Source organism: Eublepharis macularius, chromosome 17 (assembly GCF_028583425.1).
Source record: "Eublepharis macularius isolate TG4126 chromosome 17, MPM_Emac_v1.0, whole genome shotgun sequence".
Lineage (NCBI taxonomy): Eukaryota > Metazoa > Chordata > Lepidosauria > Squamata > Eublepharidae > Eublepharis > Eublepharis macularius.
The window spans coordinates 7,492,605-7,503,398 of record NC_072806.1 but is presented as its reverse complement, the minus strand read 5'-3'; positions in this window follow the sequence as shown (position 1 = coordinate 7,503,398).

Below are 10,794 nucleotides of genomic sequence, written 5' to 3'. Positions count from 1 at the left end.
TGGAGTGCCTCTGGGCATACCTGAAGTTCATTCCCTTTGCTGCTCGCTGGACGACAGTCCCAACATGAATAGCACTAGAAGCAGAGTCTGAATTTCCATGTAGTTGGCACTTCTCACTCTGTGGTTTTAAGCACAGGATTTAACGGAATTTAAGGGAAGGTTTGGTGCTGAGAAGATAAGGCAGGACCATTGCCAACACTAGAGAAGGAGGATTTAAATGTGTTACCAGTATGGATTTACACTCCCTTTTTTCCAAGAAACTTAAATCACGCTTCAGTTAAACTGGCAGAGTCACAGAATCCACATTATCTTCCTAAGCAGAGCGTCTGCAACTCGCGCTCAATCCCTATGCCCTCATTTGCAGGAAGGAGCTCTGTTGGACAGAGTTGGGTTTGTGTGTTGTGCTTTCCTACTCCCCTCACCCCTCCAACAGCTTCTGTGCTTTTTAACCGTATCATGGGGGCAGAAACTTGGCAACCCAACCTTTTGTGACATGGGGAAGGCTTCGCTTGTTGAATGTTGGTATAGCTCATGCAGCTGTTGAAAGGTATCCACTTTTTGGCAAAACGGGAGGGACCTTCACTGGCTTTATTAAATCGCTTTGCTGGGTCAGATCAAGGAGATCCAAGCTCTTCCGTGTTCTTGTCCTGCTCAGTGATGGAGCATCTACTTTGCATATGGTCCTAGATTCGATCCCCAGCACCACCCGTTAAAAGACCAGGTAGGAGACCCTAGAGAGCTACTACCAGTCAAAGTGGACAACCGATTTCAATCGTCCAAGGAGTTGACTCCATAGAAAGGCAGATCATGTTGAAGTAGATCTCTTTTCAGTGGGAAAGAGGATGGTTGGCTACATGGACTATTGATCTGATCCAAGAGGGCTCATCTGGCGTCATCTTTACCCCAAGTCATTTTCTTACCTTTTAAACTGGCGGCCAAGCAACGGCGGAGCAAATGAGGAATAGGACCATCTGTAATGCAGAACAGCGGAAACGGCGGCATTGTAGGGCAGAGATCTTTCAGAACAAGTCAGGGGCTCTCGTATCTCTGTTTTCATCTGAGAACTGCTGCATATTGCAAGCGAACGGAAGCTCTCTGCATCTGATCTGGCAAACACTTTAAACTGTGCCATGTTCCACTTGAGTTCTTACCAGGGGGCAACCAACCACAGTAGTAGTTAAGCAGAATCAAAAGCAATGGAAGCAAACGATTAAACAGGCACTTAAACTTATTTCATTAGAAGGGTTTCCATCCATGTGTTCTTTCAAAACAGGCAGTGCTGCTCATTCTAAGACGTTTATAGTGCTTGTTCCAAGTGTACCAACTGAGGGGGGGGACGCCTAGTAAACTGGTTCTCCTGGAACATAAAAAAATAACTAATTTGTATTCCAGCATAAGCTTTAGCCGGCCCCAGAGCCCACATTTTCCGGTATTGTGTGATGGATCTTCAGTGGGGAGAAACAAGAAGGGCTCCAAAGCCATACGATGAAATAAATCCAGGAGGTCATGTATATAGTTCAAATGTCAGCCAGAAAACAGTACTGTCTGTGAGCAGTAACTGGTGACAACAACAACTTTTTGGAAGTGTATTTATGGTCATGGTTCTCTAACTGAGAGAGGGGTTGAAACCCCAAAAGTGGCCTCCATATGGGGCCTGGAGATCTCCCAGAATTGCACTGATCTGTAGACAACGGAGATCAGTTCCCCTGGGGAAAATGGTGCTTTGGAGAGTGGGCTCCTAAGAGCCTCTCTACACAAGACCTCTTAGACGAGGATGCTCAAGCGTAGGGAGACACAATGTCAGCCAGGAAGCCTAGTTTAAAAAGACAGTGCCAAAGGCTCTCTGCAACCCTGTGAGGTAGGCAGGCTGGGCCGTGGTTAGTTGGACCTTTGCAGCTGAGCAGGGCTTTGTACTCAAGTTCTTCTGACTCCCCTCCCACACTCTGTCAATTTCACCTCCCCTTCCAGGAGGAGGAGATGAAATTAACAAACCCTCTGAGCAGCGATCTCTGCCCTCTGTGTAGTGAGATCTGTCTTTTAAAACTACGCTTCCCGGCTAACATTGTGTCTCCCTATACTTGAGTGTCCTCGTGTAAGATGTCAGGTGGATGGGGATGAGAGAGCTCCAAGAGAGCTGTGACTGACCCAAGGTCACCCAGCTGACTTCAAGCGGAGAAGTCGGGAATCAAACCCGGTTCTCCAGATGGAGAGTCCTGCCACTCTTAACCACAACACCAAACTGGTAAGTGTAGAACATGCTCACGCTTAGAAAAATTAGCTTTCAGTGGCCTCAAACGTCTGGTCTGTTCTTAGTTCTGAACCCTTTGCTGGGCTCCTCTTCTAAGGTGATACGGATGGTCAAAAGCTTTTTTAAAAAAATGTAATTGCCATATCTTCTCCTTTTGCCGAGGACAAAAAAACAGCGGAGAAAGAGCAAGAACACACAATGTGCATGCCTTCCCAAGCATCAGTGCCTGGCATGGAGGATACACGTAGTTGACATGCATCTCAGAAGACTAACCAAACATATCCCAGTATCAGCTTCCCTGAGTCAGAGCTCACTTTTTCAGGCACCCAATGAAACGATGCTAGAAAAAAAACCAAACCAACAGGTAAAGACTTCGACCAAACCATACAGTGTATACAAACTGACAGTTGCAATAGATCATCTAGTAGAATGAAAGCGTTATGTCTAAAAGTATCCAAGCATATATATCTTTTTGAACAATGAAGAGAAAGTAATAAATTTCACAAAACTTCCCACAAAAGACACAATTTGCCGCTGTAGAATGTGTACTACATCATGTGTACCCATACAGCTGTACATTGTCATGTTCTTTGTAAAATTTATTACTCCTCTCTTCATTGTTTAAAAAACACGTAACTTTTGTATGGAGTACTTCTATGCAAGGATATGTTGCCACTCATCTCATATACACCGTACGGTTTTGTTGAGGTTGGTTGGTTGGTTTTTGTGGCATCAATGAGATGACACCCCAGTTCCTCTCCGGTTGAACTGCCTGCCTGCAAAGTGGCACCACTTGGAGCTACCTGTTCTCCTAAGGGTTGCCAACCTCCAGGTCTCCTGAAAGTACAGCTATCTCCAGACTAGAGATCAGTTCCCCTGGAGGAAATGGCTGCTTTGGAGGGTGGATTCTATGGCATTATACCATTTTGAGGTTCATTTGCTCTCCAAACACAGCCCTTCCCCTGCTCTGCCTCCAAGTATCCAGACAGACAGTTTCAGGTGGGTAGCCATGTTGGTCTGCAATCAAAGAGCAAGATTTGGGTCCAGTAGTACCTTAGAGACAACTAGATTTCCCAGAGATGAGTTGAGAGTCAAGCCCCCTTTGGAAGACTGGGGAAAGGAAAGTGTATTTATAATCCAGGCAGAGTGGGAGGAGAATTGCAGTGTCAGGAAGCTGGTTGTAATTAGCTTGACAGAGCCTAAGTGTGAAGTGCAGGAAATTAGCATCTGTAGTGTGAGAAAAATCCTATTCAAACCCTTCTGTCAAGCTAATTACAGCATGTATTTTAGCTAGCTTCCTGTCACAGAGCAGGGGTCACTGGAGGAGGGGAGGGAAAAGAACTGAATTTCCAGCATGGTGCAGGAGGTTAGACTTGATGACCCTTAGAGATCCCTTCCAACTTTATGTTTCTTTTTTTTTTTGAAAAATTTTTTATTGGGTTAGAGCATTATTATTTTTACATTACATTCAATTTTCCCCTAATTTTTCGTTTCTAACCCCCTCCCTTTCCCCCCCTTTTGTTGACTTCCAACAGCTTTCCCACCCTCTGTCCCTTTTCCCTTACTTCTATAAAATTCATCTGTCTAAAACAAATATACATTCTCCATTATATTAAGCAGTACATCTTTAACTCCTTTACTTATTATACACCCAAACCGTACGTCTTTAGATAACCAATTTATCCCATTTTCCAGTTTTGAATATTTCTATATATCATAAACCTATACATCGTAAACCATAAAAATTTCCCACATTTAAATCAAACAATTTGATTTATTCTCTATATATTACTCATTTCATCTTTTTATGGTAATTCTATCTAACTTATCACATAATCAATCAATTTAACTCTTCTATGCATTCAGTTTGGTGCATATAAATCTTATCAAAGAAAGAAAATATTGTTAGTTACTCAATCCTCATATTTAAACCTTATCATTAATTATTCTCTATCAATATTCTATCACTTAATCTTTACATATCTATATATATCTCGATCAATTAATCTAACTGCTTATAAATTCACATTTCTCTTCCTCCCCCGGTAAAGTCACCCCTCTCTTTTATACTTTTATTATACTTCAGTAGTTCTCAAACTGCCACAGTTTTCCTCCCACCTCCCATTTCTTCTCCAGATATTGTTTCAGCTTCTCCCAGTCTGTGTTAAACTGCCCTGAGTCCAGATCTCTCAGTTTTCTTGTCATCTTGTCCATTTCAGCCATGTACAGCAATTTGTAGATCCAATCTTCAATAGTTGGCACTTCTTGTACTTTCCATTTCTGCGCATACAAAAGTCTAGCTGCTGCAGTCATATAAAATATCATCGTCCTATGATGGGCTGGAATTCCCTCCATTCCCAAGTTTAGCAGCAGGAGTTCTGGGTTCTTATTTATTTGAAACTGTAAAATTTCACTCATTTCTCTTATTATTTCCCCCCAGAACTGCCTAGCTACCTCACACGACCACCACATATGATAGAGGGAGCCCTCATGTTTCTTACATTTCCAGCATTTGTTAGATGTATTCAAATTCCCTAGCGCAATCTTCTTTGGTGTCATGTACCAACGATAGATCATTTTGAAAATGTTCTCTTTAATATTAATACATGTCGTTGTCTTCATTGTAGTTTTCCACAAGTATTCCCATGCCTCCATTGTTATTTCTTTATTAAAGTTTATAGCCCATTTCACCATCTGTGTTTTAACTATCTCATCCTCAGTATACCATTTCAACAGTACTTGATATACCTTGGATATTCTTTTCTTGTCTTCTTTAAGAAGGGTCTGCTCTAGTTCCGAGTTCTCTGTTCGTATGCCCCCTTTTGCAAAGTCCGAGTTGTATAAGTCTCTAATCTGTCTATACTGAAACCAATCATAGTTAGGTGATAGTTCCTCTTGCGTCTTTATTCTAAGTTTAGATACTTCAATCTTAGTTATTTCTTTGTACGTTAAACATTGTTGTTCATTATCCACAGCTCTCGGATCTATCACCTCATATGGAACCACCCACAAGGGGGTTCCTTCTTGTAGGTAAGTTCTGTACTTCTTCCAGATTGTATATAGACTTCTCCTTACAAAATGATGCAGGAACATCGAGTTGACCTTTACTTTGTCATGCCATAGGTATGCGTGCCATCCAAAAATTTTTTTATATCCCTCTAGGGCTAATAGTTTCTTATTCTTTAATGTCATCCAGTCTTTTAGCCAAACTAGGCAGATTGCATCATGGTAAAGTCTCAGATTGGGCAGTTGCATTCCGCCTCTCTCCTTTGCATCTTGTAGAACTTTTACTTTCACTCGAGGCTTCTTGCCTGCCCAAACAAAATCTGATATTTTCCTCTGCCATTTTTCAAATTGTTTAGAGTCTCTGATGATTGGTATTGTCTGTAACAAAAACATTACTCTTGGTAACACGTTCATCTTAACTGCTGCAATCCTGCCCAACCATGACAAATTCAGTCTATTCCACTTGATCAAGTCTCTCTCTATCTGAGTCCATAATTTTTCATAATTATTCTTGAACAAATCTATATTTTTTGCAGTCAGCTCAACTCCCAAATATTTCACTTTACTAGTTACTTCACAGTCCGTTATTTCCATTAACAATTGTTGTTTCTGCTTAGTCATGTTTTTACATAGTATCTTTGACTTCTTTTGACTTCTTTTTGTTAATGAAGAAACCTGCCAAATCACCAAACTCCTTGATCTTATCTATCACTTTTGGCATGTTCTCCAATGGATCTTCTACAATTAACATTATGTCATCTGCAAATGCTCTAACCTTGTATGAATAGTCCTTTATTTTTATTCCTCGTATTTCCTCATCTTGTCGTATTTGTATCATCAGAATCTCCAATACTAAAATGACTTCCGGTTTGGGATTCATGGAGGTCTAACGCAGCTCCATTTGTGGAGCTGACCGGATTGCCGTTTTAACCGGCCGGAGGGGTGAAAATAACCCGCGGCCGACTGCTCTCAGGCGGGGAGCAGGCAAAGAACGCTCAAGACCCTAGGGTGAGCTAGATCTCGGACGAGGGGGGGCTCTACACAAGGAGTCTCCCCCCCGATCCTTGAGGTCCCACCTTGCGACGGGTCGGCTATAATCTCTGCGGCAATTTTGGGGCCAATTCGGCTGGCATAAGACCTACATACCCAAGCTTCGATCGGGGAGGGAAGTCGAGAGGAGAATTTAAGATCGAAACAGCGATTACAACCCGAGAAAGTTGAAGAGAAGGTAAAGATCGCTATCTCTTGAAACGGGACAGATTGACAAAAACAGAGAGGAAAGAAAGTAGATTTTTAAACTGCAACAGACTAGTGAAAAGGAGGTGAAGACTCGGCAGGAGTTGTATTTTAAAAGAGACTAAGTTTAAAGAAGTTATTACAAAAATCGGACTATTGTTTTGAATACCTGTGGTTTTGGAGCTGTGGGAAAAAGACACCATCGCGAGACCTGCTGTGGGAAGACGGGAGACAGGAAGTGCGTAACAACAATAGAGTGGCTGGAGGGAAGCGGCCCTTGCCAAAGGACAGGAAGTGGGGAATCGCCATCTTTGAAAGTGGAAGGGTCGTGGCTTCAGCGGAAGAGGAAGTAGGCCATCTTGGATTACAACAACATAGAGAAACCATAGAGAAAAGACGCCCGACATTTTGGATATAAAAAATTAATTTTGGCAAAGATTGGGACATTTAAAAAAAAGGAAAACGTTTAATTATACGCCACGGAGCTGAGGAAGAGAGCAGATTCGTGGGAGCGAGCTAAAGCAAGCCCCACGATGTCGAAAAAAGAGTGGCAATCGGCAATAGAAAATTTGGACAAAAAACTTATAGACATGATGAAAGAACTTAAGGACACGAAATTGGAGCTTATTAAAGAGGTCAAGGAAGTTACACAGACAGTAAAGTCGGAGCTGTCAGAAGTGAAAAAAGGCGTGGAAACGATTAGCAGTGAATTACAAGGAACGCAGCAGAGAGTTAAAACAGTAGAAGACGCGATGGAGAATTTAATAGACACGCAACAAACAGAGATGAGGCTGGTGAAGGGGAGGATGTCAGTTGCAGAAACTAAACACATGGAGAAGCAGCTTCGTTTTCGTGGTCTGCCAGAAGTGGAAGGGAAGTCAGCGCAAGAACAGATGACTGAGGTGTTGGCTGATTACCTGGGGAAGGAGGAGGAGGAGATTGTGGCTATCCTAGATGTGGCGTATCGTGTGAACTCGAGAATTGCAACCCAGAGGAAACTACCAAGGGATGTGATTGTGCAGTTTACAACTAGAAATATGAAAGAGAGGATTGTGACAAAACAATTTCAAGATCCATTGGAGATTGATGGCAAGACGATTATTATAATGAAGGAACTGCCCAGATCAGTGTTATTGGACAGGAAAAAATATAGAGTGCTAATTCAGACTTTGAAGGACATGAATATCAGATACAGATGGGAGTTACCGGAAGGAGTGTCCTTTGAGTTTGGAGGGGCAAAAAAACGCATCAGATCTGAGCGGGAGATGGAGAGATTTATCAAGGACAATGAAAAAGACTTACCAACAAAACCATGAATATGGAGTGTAAAGTATTATCTTGGAATGTAAATGGACTAAACTCACCGAATAAGAGAAAAAATATTTTTCATTGGCTATTAAAACAAAAATGTGATATTGTTTGTCTGCAGGAGACCCATATTAGAAAACAGGATGTAAAATATTTAAAATCTGGAAAATTGGGCAAAGAATTTGTAGCGGCTTCCAACAAGAAAAAAAGAGGAGTGGTGTTGTATATAAAAGAGGAGCTGCAGCCAAAACTTGTTATGAGAGATGTGGAAGCTAGATTTGTAGTAGTGGAATGTAATTGGAATTTAAAGAGAGTGTTGGTAGTCGGACTTTATGCACCTAACGGTGCAAAGGAAAGCTTCTTTAAGGACTTAAGGAAGCACCTAGACGATCTTGTATATGACCAGATAATTCTTGCTGGAGATTTCAATGGAGTGACAGATTTGGAACTAGACAAAAAGACTACAAAAGCACAAAAGAAAAGAGGACTATTGCCAAAGCTTTTTTTTGAGTTGATTCAACAAGAGACTCTCGAAGACGTATGGAGGAGAGAATATCCTAAAACCAGACAGTTTACTTTTTATTCTGCAAGGCATCTTACATTATCAAGAATTGATATGATCTGGGCCTCAAAGGACTTAGCGTTATGGACTAAGGAGGTAGAAATAATGCCGATGGTAGGCTCAGATCACAACCCAATTATGTGGAAATTTGGAAAAAGGAGAAAAAGGAAAGCCTGGAGAATAAATGAGGACTTGTTACAGGAAAGTGAGAATATGGAAACATTGAGAAGAGAGACTAAGTTTTTTATACAATACAACGTGAATAAAGAAGTACCAACCAGTAAAGTTTGGGACGCGTACAAGGCGGTTGTAAGGGGCATACTAATGGACTTAAATGGCAGAGCAAGGAAAAAGAAAGAGGAGAAGAGACAAGAGATTGAGGAGAAAATAAAGGCCAAAGAAGCACAGTTAAAAAAGAGACCAGGGAAAAAGAAAATACATCAGGAAATCAAAATTCTTCAAGAACAGTTAACAGCAATGAGTAATAAAGAATTGGAGTGGAACCTTAAAAGACTGAATCAAAAAGCTTTTGAGGGTGCTAATAAACCTGGGAAATATTTGGCATGGCAATTGAAGAAGAAAAGGGAAAAGAAAATAATAAATAAAATCTGTGAAGAAAATAAAACGTACCTGGAGCAGACTACCATTAGTAGAGCCTTCTATAAATTCTATGCGAAGCTGTATAATAAAAAAGAAGTAACCAAAGAATCAATAGCATCATATTTGGAGAAAACTAAACTTCCAGAGATTTCGGAAGCTTGGAGAAACAAGTTGAACAGTGAAGTAACTGATGAAGAAATAAGTAAGGCAATACAATCCGCAAATCTAGGAAAGGCGCCAGGGCCAGATGGACTTACGGCTAAATTTTATAAGACAATGGCCAACGAACTGGCACCATTCCTAAAAGAGGTGATGAACGGAGTTTTCAGGGATCAAAGAATTCCAGACACTTGGAGCGAAGCGAATATATCATTGATCCCAAAAGAGGGCCAAGATCTGACTAACGTGAAAAATTACAGGCCTATATCATTACTTAACAATGATTACAAAATTTTTGCGAAGATATTGGCGGAGAGACTGAAGGGGTGGCTCTCGGAAGTCATAGAGGAAGAACAAGCAGGCTTTTTGCCGGACAGACAAATAAGAGACAATTTAAGGACAGTGATCAATGCTATTGAATACTATGACAAGCGTTGTGATAAAGAGGTTGGTTTCTTCTTTGTAGACGCTGAAAAAGCGTTTGACAATTTAAACTGGGACTTTTTGTTTGCCACTATGGAAAAGCTACAATTGGGAGAAAGATTCATCAGAGCAATTAAAGAAATTTATAGAGACCAGACTGCAGCAATTGTAGTGAATGATGAATTGACCAAGAAATTGACGATTAGTAAAGGAACAAGACAAGGTTGCCCGTTATCTCCATTGTTGTTCATTTTAGTATTGGAGATTCCAACTTTATGTTTCTAATGCGCATTATAGCCAGCTCCCTGACACTCTAATTTGCGATACCCCTCCCACCCTCTGCCCAGATTATAGGGGCCTTTTTCCTTTTTCCACTGCTGGTATCTGACCAAGGGAGCTCTGACTTTTGAAAGCTCATACCCTGGAAATCTAGTTGGTCTTGAAGGTGCTACTGGACCCAAATCTTGCTCTTCTATTACAGACCAACAGGGCTCCCCACCTGAAACTGTAGCGACAGAAGAATCCAACGTCCCTGTCTTCTGCTTTTCACATTCCCCATTCCATCAAGCTAATTACACCGTTGCTATACCTCACGCTTTAACATATCTCTGTGGGGAAACGGAGCTTTGACTCTGGAAAGCTCATCCTCTGGAAATGTAGCTGGTCTTTAAAATTCTGTCGGGACTCAAATCCCCAGGAATTTCCCGAACGGGAGCTGGCAATGGCGACCCCATGCCTGCTTACAAGGTGGCATCCTGCCCCTCCCTTGTCTTATTCCCCCCCCCCGGCCTCACTTCTAAAGAACCCCTACCACACTTTTTGTCAGTCTTCTAGGTGCTACTGGACTCTTGCTCTTTTCTACTGGAACTCAAGCTGGTCTTTAAAATTCTGCCGGCCCCAGATCGCCAAGAATCTCCCGACCGAGAGTTGGCGACGTCATGAGTGCAAAGTGGCACCACGTGGCGCTCCCCATTCTATCTCCCCCCCCCCTTCTACCAGCCCCTCGTGCGCGCGCCGCGCCTCCCCGCCCGGCACAGCCAGCCTCCCAGGCGCGCCCGCGCAGAACACGCCCAGCCCAGCCCAGCCTCCCCCACGTGGCCACCCAGGCAAGCCGGACGCGCAGCCTAGTCCGCTTGTCGACGCCAGCCAGCTTCTGACTGGCCGCCGCCCTCCGATAGGCCGGCCGGGCGAGCCGCTCCGCCAACGAGGAGGCTCCGGGCAGCGAGGCGCCGCCCCTCCGGCGCGCAGGGTG